Source organism: Pipistrellus hanaki (assembly GCF_964339955.1).
Source record: "Pipistrellus hanaki genome assembly, chromosome: 12".
Lineage (NCBI taxonomy): Eukaryota > Metazoa > Chordata > Mammalia > Chiroptera > Vespertilionidae > Pipistrellus > Pipistrellus hanaki.
In genome coordinates this window covers 8,759,661-8,774,940 of record NC_140514.1, presented here as the reverse complement: position 1 = coordinate 8,774,940, position 15,280 = coordinate 8,759,661, and the positions used below count along the sequence as shown (strand labels likewise).

General features: G+C 41.9%; 1 protein-coding gene across 1 annotated transcript in view; it reads right to left on the bottom strand.

Annotated features, from left to right (window-relative positions):
- Window positions 1-1,141, bottom strand: part of PRKD3 (protein kinase D3) — a 55,141-nt gene extending 54,000 nt beyond the window's left edge. The window contains exon 1 of the mRNA XM_084900598.1: window positions 1,121-1,141. The gene's annotated coding sequence lies outside the window, so the exon portion shown is untranslated. The remainder of the gene's footprint in view (window positions 1-1,120) is intronic.
- Between the last annotated feature and the right edge of the window lie 14,139 nt (window positions 1,142-15,280).

Genomic DNA, 15,280 nt, shown 5'->3' with positions numbered 1-15,280 from the left:
GCCCTTGGCCGGAATCGAACCTGTGTGCAGACTCACGCTCTATCCACTGAGCCAGACCGGTTTCGGCATAACTTTGGCATCTTTAAAATTCCAGTGCGTAACCCCTGCGATCCACGGGAAGTGCGGGCAGGAGTCAAGGACCTGGGCTTCTCCTGGCCGGGAAGCCCGGTGGCAATGTCTGGTGAATGGAATGGGGGTGGGGGTGGGGGGTAGGGAGGTGGAAATCGGGATGAGCATCCAAGTGGAAACACACAGGCGTGTTCAATCCCAGATGTTTTGGGCGAGAAAAGCCCGAGCAGCTGTCCCAGAAACGACCTCATTCTCCTTCTGTCAAAATGTTTCCCCCGCCAAGGACTTCACTGAATTGTGTGGAAACAAGCGAAGGGGGAGGGCTGCAGTCAACAACAATCCTTCCATCCCCAAGCAGAGGTCAAGAGGGCAGGTTTTGTTTGTTTGTTTGTTTGTTTGTTTGTATTTTGAGAATAGAAAGATAAGAAAGTTAAAGTGGGTCCCTATTTTTTTTTTTTTTATACCAAGTCGTCAATCTTCATGACTGTCCCAGGATTTAAAGTTAATAAATGCGAGTTGTGCTCTGGCCCGTGCACTCAGTGCTTAGAGCGTTACCCGAGGACCGAAGGGTCGCGGGTTCGATTCCTGGTCAAGAGCGTGTGCCTGCATTGCGGACTGAGTCCCTGGTGGGAGGCAACCAGTGGACATTATCTTTCTCACGTAGATGTTTCTCGGGCTGGCTGGTCCTCCCCCCATTCCCCTTTGTCCCTCTCTCTAAAAAAAAGCAATAGGAAAAATATCCTTGGGTGAAGATTAACAGAAGAAGGAGAAAAAAGGAGAGGGGGAGGGGGAGGGAGAATATCGAAGATGAGACAAGTAAAAACCTATAAACCCTAGTCCTACTCTGAAGCTATGTTTAAAAAAAAATTTAAAAAATTCTGAAACATTCTCAGGACGGTAGGCTGCTAAATGTCTCACATCCAGTAGTAGCTCTCTCGTTCCATCTAATTACACCTTATACTTCATCTTGTGCTGCCATTCTCTCACTGTAAAATTGAAAGTAAATTCAGTTGTTTACTTTTTTTTTTTTTTTTTTAAAGAATGCCCTTACCTAACTTTGCCTTTTTCTTCCTTCCACTTCCCAGCAGACGTCTTAGTCCAGCCCCAAATATCCTCTCTCGCAGGATTCCCAGGACCTCATTGGAGCCGTTTACAGCCAGTCCCATCGCACCAGTGACTTCCATTTTCTCTTGTGGTCCTTAAAGAGACAGATGTTACTCTTCCTAGAAACCACTTTGCTAAATGAATCAAGCTGCTACTATATAGAGGCTTAAGGATTTGTGTATGTGTGTGTGTGTGTGAATTCCACATGACACCTCTTTTCTTTATTTGCATTTATAGGTGGCTTTATATAATTTACCGTTTGATTATATATTTTATTATTTTATTATTTTTTAATCCTCATCCAAGGAAATGTTTTTATTGATTTTTTTTTTTGGAGGGGGGGGGGGAGAGAGAGAGAGAGAGAGAGAGAGAGAGAGAGAGAGAGAGCCCTAACTGAGAATGGAGCCAGCAACCTTTTCATGTACAGGATGACACTTCAACCAGCTGAGCCACCTGGCCAGAGCATGTTGGTTTTATTTATAATATAGATAGACTACAATGACCTGAGCATTTTACTATAATCCGTACTCTGATCATACACTTCACATTTCAAAATCTCAAGTATCTCTAGAAAAAATTCAGACTTCACAGGCTTTAAATTGTCTCATAGTTCCTTAAGTCATGATGAAGTGTTTAGCTGAAGGCTAACTGATATTAATTTCCTTTGTCTTTTTTCCTAGATTCCCTTTGAGACTTTCTAGTCCTTGATGTATTGATTCAGGAATCATTTTTTTGAGAGGCCTCCGTGTGCGAGGCACTTAATAGATCTACAGGTAAAACAGCTGTTCTCAGGAACCTAAAGTGCATTAAACAAGATATGTGAAGATCTCTAGTACAGAGACGAGAATTAAAAAAAAAAATAAGCAGGAAGCAAAATAAATAGCTAGCAGATGTTAGAGAAGTACAAGACATTCCCCTGACCTGGGGAAGAGTGAGTGCATGGGAAAAGAGAATTTAGGTAGGTTTTGAAGAAAGAGTAGGATTTGGAAATATGGGGAGAGGAAGGGAGAAAAAAACAAAAAAGAAAATTCTAGTTGGAAGCAACAGTGAGCAAAGGCACATAGGTGTGAAAACATGGACACGTTTGTGAACTAAGCAGTTCAGTTAGGCTGAGCTATTGGGGTTTTTTTTTTTCTTCTTCACAATTAAAAAAAAAATTGAGATGTAATTTATAAGCCATAAAAATCCACTCTTGAAACGTGTGCAATTTACTGGGTGTTAGTACATTTATAAATGATGGTGCAAGATCACACCATCTAATTTGAGAATATTTTTATGACTCCCCAAAGAAATCCCAGGCCTATGGCAGTCACTCCTCATTACCCCCTGCGCGGGCCAGCCCACCCAGAGGGCCCCCAACAGAGTGACAGGTGTTTGCTGTTAGGAGCCCTCACTGAATGGTGAGTGTGGAGGGGACACTGGCAGGGCATCTGCTGCATCTACTCCATGTGGCTGCAACTTCCATCTTACAAACCTGTATCTCTAGCCCCATCTCCTGCCCATCTCTCTCTCTAAAAAAAATAAAAAAATAAAAATCCTTTGATCTCTGTCTGTAACCACCTGAATGACCCACAGAAAGATCACAAATGCAACGTGTCCCTAATTGAGCTCATCTTTTCTTCTTTGCGTGTTTCCAATCTTAGCGCAGAGTACCACCGTCTGGTTAGTCATCCAGGGCAGAAACTTCTGCCTGAATTCCTTTTCTCTTTTCTCCAGATCTCATCGGTGGCTAAACCCCACCGGTTTCCCATTTCCTGTGTTGTGTGCCCTTTCTTCTTTTGCCACCATTACCACCTTAGTTCAGGCCTTTTACTAACTCTCACCTGATCCACTGAAGTGACCTACGAGATTCCCCTGCCTCGAATCTTCTCTTGTTTAACCCGCTCTCCACTCTACCACCAGAACAGTAGTTCTAAAATGCTGAATCGGTCCTATCATTCCCTGAGCCTCAAATCCTTCAATTGCCAATCAGTATCTTTTTTTTTTTTTAAATAAATTTTATTGTTTGTTTTTTGTTTTTTGTTTTTTTTTACAGAGAGGATGAGAGAGAGGGATAAAGAGTTAGAAACATCAATGAGAGATAATCATCGATCAGCTGCCTCTTGCACACCCCCCACTGGGGATGTGCCCGCAACCAATGTACATGCCCCCAACGGAATCGAACCCGGGACCTTTCAGTCCACAGGCCTACGCTCTCTCCACTGAGCCAAACAGGTGGCGCAACCAGTGTCTTTCTTGTGCTAACTTTAGAGCAGGCATGCCCCCTTCAATGGGCCCCCTCCTGCTTTCTCATATTGCTGACCCCCATTCTTCATATATCTATGACCTCGTGCAATTCCCCAGCGTGCTTTTGTTCATGCCACACCTGCCTCCCCCTTTTCCACCTGGCAAACATTTCAAAGACTCATTCTGTTCAAGTAGTCTTCTGGGGCGCCTTTCCTGCCTCCTCCAGGCCTGACGGGGATAACCATTCCTTTCTTCCATAGCACCTGTGTCACATCTTTACCTCACGCTCTCTCTTCCTAAACTGTAAGCTCCTCGAGAGCAGGGGTCATATCTGATTCATCCTTACATCCCTCGCAAAATGCAAATAGGGAGAGACAGAACGTAGAAAGGCAGTTGCCAAAGGCTAGAAGGAGTAGGGAATGGGGAGTCACCATTTAGTGGGTAAAGAGTTCTCAATATGGATGGTTGTGCAACAGGGAAAATATATTAAATGCCACTGAACTGTACTCTTAAAATAGTTAAGATGATACATTTTACTAGTATCTTATGTGTATTTTACCATAATTGAACAGCTGAGCAAGACAATAAAAACAAACAAACTCAAGGTTTATTAAGTTAAGTTAGAAATCATTATATAATTTAAAAAATGTAACATCAACTATGAAGGGAAAATATAAGAATGAAGATTAGCTTTTTTATTAAGTACAACTACCTTATTAACAAAACACTTTTTCCCCCTTAATTTTCTCATTTTATAACAGACTGAGAAAACATAGTCCTGAGCAGGCCTTCATATGGAACTGGCATTTGAGAACTAATGGTGTTAGCTACATTACAATGGAAGCAAAGGGCAAGAGGACAATAATTAAAGAAGGTAGCAGGGTTAGGCTGTACTATTACATACTATGATGGACCAGATATTCTTGTATTTCTGTAGGCACTCCTTTGAGTAATCATAATGTATTTGTTTTTAGACATTCAATATTTTATTGAGAATGTAGTATACTGCCAGTTCCCTACTCTTGTGAAAGATTATACTTTCCAAGTCTTTTACAAACGTAAGTATATGCTAAAGATATGTATGCATGTGTACCCTGTAAAATCATCATCATGTAACTAGCTGCATAATCTGATAAACATATGAAATATTAGCACACAGAGATGTGCATAGTTAGGCTGTTATCTAACCACTACGCCATTTTTCTCTCATATTTTCAGTCTCTGAACGTCCTGAGTAATAATTTCGACTGTATCCTGTATAGTCCTGAATGGCATAAGCCATTAGCTTGTTTTCTGATTGGTGTTCATTTTCTCTCACCTAAGAGTAGAATTTAAAGAAGGGGACCACTTTGCCTCCACGTGGAATGAAGATGCACAGTTTGGCCTGGCCAGCATGGCTCAGTGGCTGAGCATTGACTATGAACCAGGAGGTCACAGTTCGATTCCCGGTCAGGGCACATGCCCGGGTAGTGGGCTCCATCCCCTGTATAAGGCATGCAGGAAGCGTTGATCAGTGATTCCCTCTTACCATTGGTTTTCCTGTCTCTCCCTCTCCCTTCCTCTCTGAAAGCAATAAAAATATATCTTACAAAGAAAGAAAGATGCACCGTTTATCTAAGGGCACTTCATTTGTTTATGAAGTTTCCTCCCAGCCTGCTTTCCTAAAATTACCATCTTGTTTCTTCTTAATTGGAAGTGTATATTTAATCTTAAACTGTTAGAAGGATTTTCTGGAAGAACTAAACAGATACATCATGAAAGTAAACTAATACCTTTTGCTTTCTCACAGGTCTCTAAATTCAAACCTTAATGTTCCCCATAATAGGTATGTGACTTACTGAGTAAAAACCACAAAAGATCACGGGTTGGCCAGTGACAGAAGGGGATTAGTCTTACCGAAATTGTGTGCTGAGTAATTCAGCTTCTTTTTCAGGGAAATGTAGGTACACGCTTAGCCTGATGCTGATGTTGAGCTCTGTTGAAATGCTTTTTCAAACATTAAAATTGAAGGTGGATTAGTCCATTTAATTATAGTCTGGATAATGGTGTATATACAAACCACTGGGCAGAAAGGATTTTTTTATGACCACAGTCTATACTGTTTTTAGAAGTCCTAAAATGCTTGAAATACTATGCTCATGTTTTCAGATATATAAATAAAACAAACAGCCTAAATTCATTCTAATTTTAACCTATATATATATATATATATATATATATATATATATATATATATATGAGCATATGTGGTTTAAGGCAGAATTTGGGTTATGATGTTGTGTTGCAACTTTCTATTATTAATAGCTATGTGTGGCATAGTCAGATTGGTTTTTAAATGACTTGCTATTTTCTGTGAATTTGTGTCATTTTTATTTGCTTTTTTAGCATTCTATTTTTGAATCCCGTGGAAAGAGATTTTAGAGTCCTTCTTCCTCTTTTGTTTGAGGGTGCTGTACCTCACCTGAATTAAAAACAAGCTTTATTTATTTATTTTTTTGGTATGACTTGAAAATTTACTCTTTTTTAAAAAAATATATATTTTATTGATTTTTTTACAGAGAGGAAGAGAGAGAGATAGAGAGCTAGAAACGTCGATGAGAGAGAAACATCGACCAGCTGCCTCTTACACACCCCCTACCGGGGATATGCCCGCAACCAAGGTACATGCCCTTGACCGGAATCGAACCCGGGACCTTTCAGTCTGCAGACCAACACTCTACCACTGAGCCAAACCGGTTTCGGCCTGGAAATTTACTCTTGGGACAATTGTCCTTTCATGAAAAGTCAGAAAAGGTCTTCATGAACCATCACAATCAATACTGTATCCAGATAACAACATGGAGAAAAAGAGTACTTTTATAGTTCAATCTGATTACAGTGTGTACAGCCTGATCAATAGAAAAACCTCACAATTTTATATCATTAAAATATCCATAAATAGAGTAGAATACCTTGGAAAATTCATAAGTGACCCCTAAAACAAAAGACAACTAAGCGTCTCAGTCGTGACTTTAAATCATATTAACTGACGGTTTAGTATTGACTCTTTTTTTGAAAAATTTCCCTCTTCCCCTTCTAATAAATGTGGTTTTAGACATCTGATTAAAGGAGAGAAAGCAACACCCAATGAGTATTCTGCTTATAACTTGGAAATAAAATAACGTCATAGGTGTCTGGTTTTGCATTCAGCAAAAGTTCACCTCAGCGTAGTAAACACTGGACTTTCCTGACGACTCAAATGTTCTCCTTTGGAACCGGAAAAACCTGTAGGTTAGAGTAAACGTGCACTGGCTGCCATGGAACTAACTGGCTCTGTGTGCCCCTGGGCAGGTTACTTCCCTCCCCTGTGCTTCCATTTTCTTATTAACAATGAGGGTAATAATAATAATATCTCTCATCGTCCTCATTTACAGAACTAGAGGTTCTTTAAGAACTTATTATTGACACACCTAACATCCTTGATCATATTTTTGACATACACTATAAAAATGTAGCCAGTAGTTTTGAATGGAAACAAGATCTTGAGCTAACAGCTTTTTGTCCCTCACATACTATTCACGTAGTCCAGGAACTGGTACCTTGTCACCCATATGATCCGATAAGATGCAAAGTAAGTTTATTAAAGACAATTTTTTTTTGAATAAAAAGTTAAAATGTATCTATATATATAGAGAGAGATACACACACTATATGTTTATCTACGCTTCCTAACAATCAATGGACTGACACTTCACCTTGCAGTCAGTTTCAGTATTAATGTAGATCAGAGCTGTCTCTGAGTTGTAAAGAGATGAAATTTCTCTTTGGCTCTCCTTTTTTGATTCTCTCCAGTCTCATCTTTTTGAGTGAAGTGAAATTCTTTTTTTTTATTTTTTATTTTGAAGCCTTTTCTTTTTCAGAGCCCACAGAGAGAAATCAGTTTTAAAAAACCGGGACAAAGTGAAAGAATGAAAGGAATTTCGCTTGGGGGCAGGATTAGTGCTGGGAAAAGGAATCCGGGTTTATGGAGCACGTTCTCCCCTGCTTTCAGAGGGGCTGGGGAGGGAGAGGGCCAGGACACCAGGGGAAAGAGGATTTTCCCCCCTAAGTTTTACTGCCACCTTGACCTCTGATCTGTGGTGAAAGGAGTTGGGAAGATTTACAGGAGATCTGGATTCCTGAGATTTCTAGGGAACTACAAAAGTCTGACTGTACTGCAGAAGCAAACTTTTTTTTTTTTGGCAAACATTTTCATTCCATTATTGAAAGCATTGGTGGATGGATTTGGGCAGGGATATAATGTGGGCCCAGTTATAGTCTCCATGGCTATTAAAGGAACAAAAGGCACTGTTGCTTGATGGTTAGAGCATTGGCCTGAGCACTGAAGGGTCACAAGTTTGTTTTTTTTTCCAAGTTAAGGGCGTGTGCGTGGGTTGTGAGTTTGCTCCCTACTCCTTGCTGGGGCATACGGGCTTACGGGAGGCAGCCAGTTGATGTGTGTCTCTTACATGGATGCTTCTCTCTCCCTCCCTCCTTTTCTCTCTCCTTCTCTCCCTCCCTTCACTGTCTTTGAACCCTTCACTGTCTTTGAAAAGCCATGGAAAAAAATATCCACAGGTGAGGATTAACAAAGAAACAGAAGGCAAGGTGTTTCTGCAGAGGCAAAAAGTGAGGGGCAAGTCGGGAGGTTGGAGTATAAATTGCCTTCTCCATAATTAGTCCAGGGTTGGCCCACTTTACCAATCTTTTTTTACCGTTGCCCTCAGGGCCTGACAAAATAGCTACTACACAATATGATTATTAATGTCAGCATTAATCTATTATGTGGTTTTTGCTAATGTATTTTTCAGAGTATGTGATTAATGCAGTGGTTCGCAGTCCTGCTAGAACTACCTAGGGAATTTTTAAAGAAACCTCATGTCCAGACCACACACCAGCCTCATTTTATCAGAACCTGTCGGGGTGGCACCTAGCCATGTTTTAAAAACAAAACCAAAAATCCTTCTAGATGATCCCATTGGCTTCATGCAATCTCTCTCCAAGTTTAACAGAGCAGTTTTCAAATGTTTTGGTCTCTCAGGACCACAAATAGCTTTTGTTTATGTGGCGTGTGTCTATGAATATTTATTGTATTGAAAATGAAACCAGGTATTATACATAGGCTTGATTATGGATATATTTAAAAATAACAAAAGCAGTATATCATTATATTTAAACTAGAGGCCCAAAGCATGAAATTCGTGCAAGAGGCTTGGCCCCAGCAGCCTCGGCAGCTGCCTCTGCCTTGGACCCCATCTGCTGTGGCTGCCTCTGCCTCAGCTCCCGCCCACCACAGCTTCATTTGGAAGGTTGTCTGGAAGGCTATCTGGAAGGATGTCTGGTCTAATTAGCATATTATGCTTTTATTATTATAGATAACATTTTAAAAATATATTTTATTGATTTTTCACAGAGAGGAAGAGAGAGGGATAGAGAGAAACATCGATGAGAGAGAAATTGATCAATCGCCTCCTGCGGATGTGCCCATAACCAAGGTACATGCCCTTGACTGGAATCGAACCTGGGACCTTTCAGTCCACAGGCCTACGTTCTATCCACTGAGCCAAACCGGTTTCGGCAATAACATTTTCTTCTGAAACTACTACATTTTCTAAAACAAAGAATTTTGTGAGAGGATTGGCATCTTTGAACATTTAAACAAATTTAATGTGTGAGTTATTAGAAAACAATTGGATTTCTTTATCCATTGAATCTGCTGTAGTATGTTATTTTGGTTGAAGTATATGAAGAAAATTTGGCCTCACACTATCATGTAATAGAAAAAAGAAAGAATATTTTAAAGTTTCTTCAGATAATTATGGATAATTTTCTTGTTATTAAACCAAAGCACGACAAATGGCAGTGTCATATAAAATAGCCGCAGTGTGGAATCTGAATCCAACACAAATAAAAATTTTTACTCCACGACATTAAAATGCATTGGTCTCTTCTGTACTTTGAATGGATCTTTTCTCTATGATTGGGCATGGAGCATTTGGAAAACGTTTGTTCACTGAGTTTTGCAGATATTCCAGATGTCGAACATTCCATTATATAGTATTTTTAAAATCACATTTGTTAAAATTGACTTTGTCAGAAAAGTTGTTACTTATCAGGAAACTGTCAAGCTTATGGTAGCAGATACAAGTTTTCTAAAATTCCTGTTTTTACTGGAAAGATCCAAGTTTTATTGTTGGCTATAAATACTGTCAGTTATTGTCCTTGAAGGCATAGGCACACTTTATTCATTTTCTTTCTTTCTTCCTTCCTTCCTTCCTTTCTTTCTTTCTTTCTTTCTTTCTTTCTTTCTTTCTTTCTTTCTTTCTTTCTTTCTTTCTTTTAAATTATATTTTATTAATTTTGTACAGAGAGTAAGGGAGAGAGATAGAGAGTTAGAAACATCAGTGAGAGAGAGTCATCGATCAGCTGCCTCTTGCACACCCCCTACTGGGGATATGCCCGCAACCAAGGTACATGCCCTTGACCGGAATCGAACCCGGGACCTTTCAGTCCCCAAGTCGACGCTCTATCCATTGAGCCAAACCGGTTTCGGTGAGCTAAACCGGTTTCGGCTCTTTCTTTCTTTTATATATATATTTTTTTTACAGAGAGGAAGAGAGAGGGACAGAAAGCTAGAAACATCGATGAGAGAGAAACATCGATCAGCTGCCTTCTGTTCCCCCCCAGCCCCCCCACTGGGGATGTGCCCACAACCTAGGCACACGCCCCCAACTGGAATCAAACCTGAGACCCTTCAGTCCACAAGCCAATGATCTATCCTCTGAGCCAAACTGGTTTCGGCCATTTTCTTTCTTTTAAAAAAAATTTTTTTTTTGTTTAAAGTATTACTTTATTCATTGTCAAACAAATACCTGCCAAATACACAAATCTGAAGAACAACAGCGTACCATCAGTTATTCTTCCAAGCAGAGTAGAATTTTATGAAAAAAGCAGGTGGCTCCTCATGCATCTCCAACAATTGAGGTGCTTTTCCTTGAGACAGTTGTCCAGTATGTAGCAGAAGTACTTTATCTGTACCCCCCAGGTTGTCATGAAGAATATTAAGAGGTACTGTCAACTTTTGTTTCCAGTCAAGGTGGAGTAACAGGCTGGATTTAGCATCCCATCTTAAAAAAATAAACAATAATATTAAAATATTGGAAACCAGGCATTACAGGAGAGCAATGAAAGAAATTAAACGAAAGTCATGAGCTGGACACTTGCCCCATATGACTGGCTGTATTGAGAGAATTTCCAGGATGCTGTGGAGGCAGGAATCCAAATGAAGCCAGGGGGTCTCTGTGAGATGAAATGACAGACTTGAGAATATGGGAAAGGTCAAGTGGCTAGAATATGAAGGACAGAATGTGGGAGGAGAGAGGACAAGCTTCATACAGGGAGCGTGTCATAAGACTTCAGCTGAGGATGGATCTGCTTATGCATACGAAGAGACTACACAAGTTGGAGGAATAAACGGCCAAAAAGGAGCAGCCATAACAAGCCCCAGAGCTCAGACAGGGTCAGGAATATTTTGTGTTTCCACCAGAGTAGAAAATTTCAAAATACAAGGGGCAAGAAGTAGAATGTCCAGAGTATTGTTTCATTGGGGGTCAAATTACAGCCAGGTTACAGGCTGCTCTGTTCCAGACTAACAACATTTAGAAACGAGCCTCCACAGGATCGAAATGTTTCCCACTCAACTGTGTCTCAGAACAAAGGTGAAGAATACTTAAGGGAATAACAAGTATGCCCAGTATCCCAAAAAATAAAATTTGTAACATCTGGTATCTAATAAAAAAAAAATATTTCCAAGAATGCAAAGTAGGAACCTACAACCTATAATCAGGAGAAAAATTAAAGAAACACACACACACACACACACACAACAAAAAGAAACAGACAAAAATATGGCACAGATGATAAATTAGATAAGAATAGTAAAACAATTGTCATAATTATATTTCATATATTCAATGGTAGAGAAAAGGTTGAGCATGTTAAGAGACACAGATGGAATGAAGAAAATCCAAATCAAACATCTAGAGAAGGCAAGACAATGTCTGGGACAAAAAGTAAACTGGATGGAATTAACAACAGATTAGACCCTGCAACAAAATGACTAGTGGACTTGAAGACAGAAATGTAAAATAGACAAAGGAAAAGTACAATAGAAAAAAATAGAGCACTGGTGACCTGTAAGAAACTTCAAAGACCTTATTCTATATATATAAAAGCCTGAGTGACCAATTGTTGAACTGGTAGCTATGACACGCACCGACCACCAGCGGGCAGATGCTCAATGCACAGGAATGGAAACATGGAACAGACTGATGAATCTCAGAGGAAAGGAGGAGGGGGGAGGGCAGGAAGAGATTAACCAAAGACCTTATGTGCATAGTAGAGGCCTGGTACATGGATTCATGCACCAGTAGGGTCCCTCGGACTGGCCTGTGGGGATTAGACTGAATTCATGCACTAGGCCTTTGACAGCCCCTGAAGGGTCCTGGTTTGTGAGAGGGCACAGGCCAGGCTGAGGAACCCCACCAGGGCACGAATCCATACACTGGACCTCTAGTTCTATATAACAAAAGGCTAATATGTAAATCAACCTAATGGTGGTACAACTGGTCACTATGACATGCACTGACCACCAGGGGACAGACGCTCAACACACAAGCTCAACACACCAGGCTCACAGCTGGCGAGCACAGTGGCAGTGTTGGGAGCCTCTCCCACCTCCGCAGCAGCACTAAGAACCCCTTGGGGGATGTCTGCCTGCCAGCTTAGGCCTGCAAAGAGTTGGACATCCCCTGAGGGGTCCCAGATTGCAAGAGGGTGCATGTTGGGCTGAGAGACCTCTGCCCCCACCCCGTGCATGACTGTTGTGCACCAGGCTTCTAGTCCTATCTAATAAAGAGGGGATATGCTAATTGACCCTAATGCCATCACAAAGATGGCAGCACCCACAGCCAATAAGGAGGAAATATGCTAATTGACTGCCCCATGCTCCAAAGATGGAGGTGCCACAGTGGGCAGTCAGACATCCCCCGAGGGGTCCCATATTGGAGAGAGTGCAGGCTGGGCTGAGGGGATCCCTCCTCCCTCCATGCACAAATTTTGTGCACCGGACCTCTAGTCCTATAATAAAGATGGCAATGACTCCAACTGTGACTAGGGCTACCATTGTGTAAACAAATTTTTTTCCCATGACGAAAAACAGACTCAAATTGTTTCATTCAATGTAACAGTCCAGGATTATCTTCTACAGGAAGAGTCTAAAGAAAGGAAAATTTTCAGTAATGAAAAAAAAAAAAGAATAGCAGATATTAAAAAAAAAAAATAGTAGACACCAGGAATTTCTGACAGTTTCCAGAGTAAGAGGAAGGGGAGGAGAAAAGAAGAATAAGTGAAGGAAAGGGGAGAAGGACATTTCGTGTGTATAAGCCCTAAGAAAAGGAACTAAGGATACATAAATAGAGAGTTGCGTTGGGTTTGCAGATTTACAGAAAGCTGTCAGGAAAGCCCGCATTGTGTGAAACACCATTGACTAACATCAGCTTCTTATGCAAAATGTTTTGGATGTGTACAAGACACATTATGCAAATGCGTTCGTGGTGGGTTCAGGAACGCACCGCTCAGATCCCCCCCTTCGGGGAAGGCGTGCTCCTGCTGTTAGTGCTCTTGGCAGACAGCCCCTCGCTGCCCAGTCCTTTGGCTGCGGAGAGCTGCTTGCAGGAAGTACCCCCTTGGAGTGGGGGTACAAAGCTCCAGAAATTAGGACTCGCCGTGGGGCCACTCTGACAGGCGATTTCGGCTCCTGGGCTCCCTGTGGGGTGGGGTAAGGTGAGGCTGTGGAGAGGGGCCCACTTCCTCGCTAGGTTAGCTCTCAGCCCAGCCGCCTTCCTCCCACCTCCTCCCTCAGGGGTTTGTCCCAAGGGCACGCCCTAGTACACATCCTGAAAGCTCAACTCCGTCTCCCAGCCCGCTTCCTGCAGATCCAAACGCAACCGCATCTCATTGACTTAAATACAGCTCTCAGGAATGGAAAATCATCCAGTTGTGTGTGAACATTTTTACTCCAGCATTTCCTTATTTCTTATTTTGAATGGCTTATACTTAGCATGATACTATCTTTAACCTTTTGTTTCATATGGCTTTGCTATTTCCGCCTCTCTGTTTTTGTTTTGTTTTTTGTTTTTTAAATAGGAATCATATTGTAGAAAGATAAAAAAGGTAACAGGGAGCCGAAACCGGTTTGGCTCAGTGGATAGAGCGTCGGTCTGAGGGCATGGTGCCTTGGTTGCGGGCACATCCCAGGTAGGGGGTGTGCAGGAGGCAGCTGGTCGATGTTTCTCTCTCATCAATGTTTCTAGCTTTCTGTTTCTCTCTCTTCCTCTCTTAAAAAGTATATTTTTAAAAATATATTCTTTTAAAAAGGTAATAGGGTAAGAAAAACTATTAGGCTGATGGTCAGATACCTAGACACTCAGTAAACCCACTAATTCAAGGTTGGTCTAAGCAACAAGGCGGGAAATGTAGCGGGGCATGCGATAGTGGTTTTGTTCTGAATATTGTACTGTCCATGAATGTCATAAAGAAGCTATTTAACTTTGGTTAAGCCTGAAGAGGGTCCAATGGTCACTCAAAAGTCTCGGACATGCATAGGGTTGGTAATTGGGAACATCAGGAAAGGAGGCATTTAAATCCTGTCTTCCCCTGCAGCTCCAGAGGGGGGCAGAGCAGTGTCTTTCCAGGGCAGCCCTCTCTTTTCAATGCCAAGCCTAGAAGATAGTCCAAGTCTGCCAGAAGGCTGACTCCACTGCCTTCAGACATTTGCTCTCGGGGAACCAGGTGCGTTTCAACGTGTCTCGTTCTAATATATTTTTTTGATCTATATGTTCCTAGGAGATGGCTCAGCAGAGGCCACGCCCTCCTCCTCGCTGAGGAAGAAAAAGAGGATGGTGAAGTCACTGTCCTGGCAACGCAGACCAGACACCCACACACCACGTAGAGAGATTGTCTTATTTCTTTCTAGGATCGTCTTGATCAGTGATCTTTGATGCCAAAAGGTGTAATCAGTTGTGCTTAGCTCTTCCTTTTTTTGGGGGTGGGGGGGGGCATTTGGAAGAATTCTGTCTAAAGAACCCCTGTGAACATGTTAGATCTTACTGTATGGCAGGCAATCCCTTTAACCAGCCTTTTTACCCAGGTTGGCAAGGTCAGTGTTTGTGAGGAAAAAAAAGAGGAAAGGTCTAATGGGCCGAGGGTTCCAGGCTTTGGACGGAGGACACGGGGAGCCTCCGTTTGCACATCTGTAAATCGGGGTTGATTTCTTACGAAGACTCAGTGAGGGGACATGGGAAAAGCACCAGGACAGAGCTGTGGGAAGACACTTCATAACCGCACCGGGTCTGGTGAAACCCCGCTCCCCTCGCTATTCCCGCTCCGGCCCTGGAGATCATACAAAAATCCCTCTGCCCGCCCACACGGGGTTGGCTCAGTGGGTAGAGCGTAGGCCTGCGGACCGAAGGGTCCCAGGTTCGATTCCGGCCAAGGGCATGTGCCTTGGTTGCGGGCACATCCCCAGTGGGGGGTGTGCAAGAGGCAGCCGATCAATGACTCTCTCTCATCGATGTTTCTAACTCTCTATCCCTCTCTCTTCCTCTCTGTAAAAAAAAAAAAATAAAAAAAATCAATAAAATATATAAAATAAAAGAAAGAAAACTCACGAGTGTGTTCATCACCCAGCGTTAAAAAAAAAAAAAAAAAAAAAAAATCCCTCTTCCCCGTCCCTTCCTTCCTTCTCCTCGCCCTCCCAAGATGAGGAAGCGGCCTCTCCGTTTCCAGGGATACGGAGGCCCCA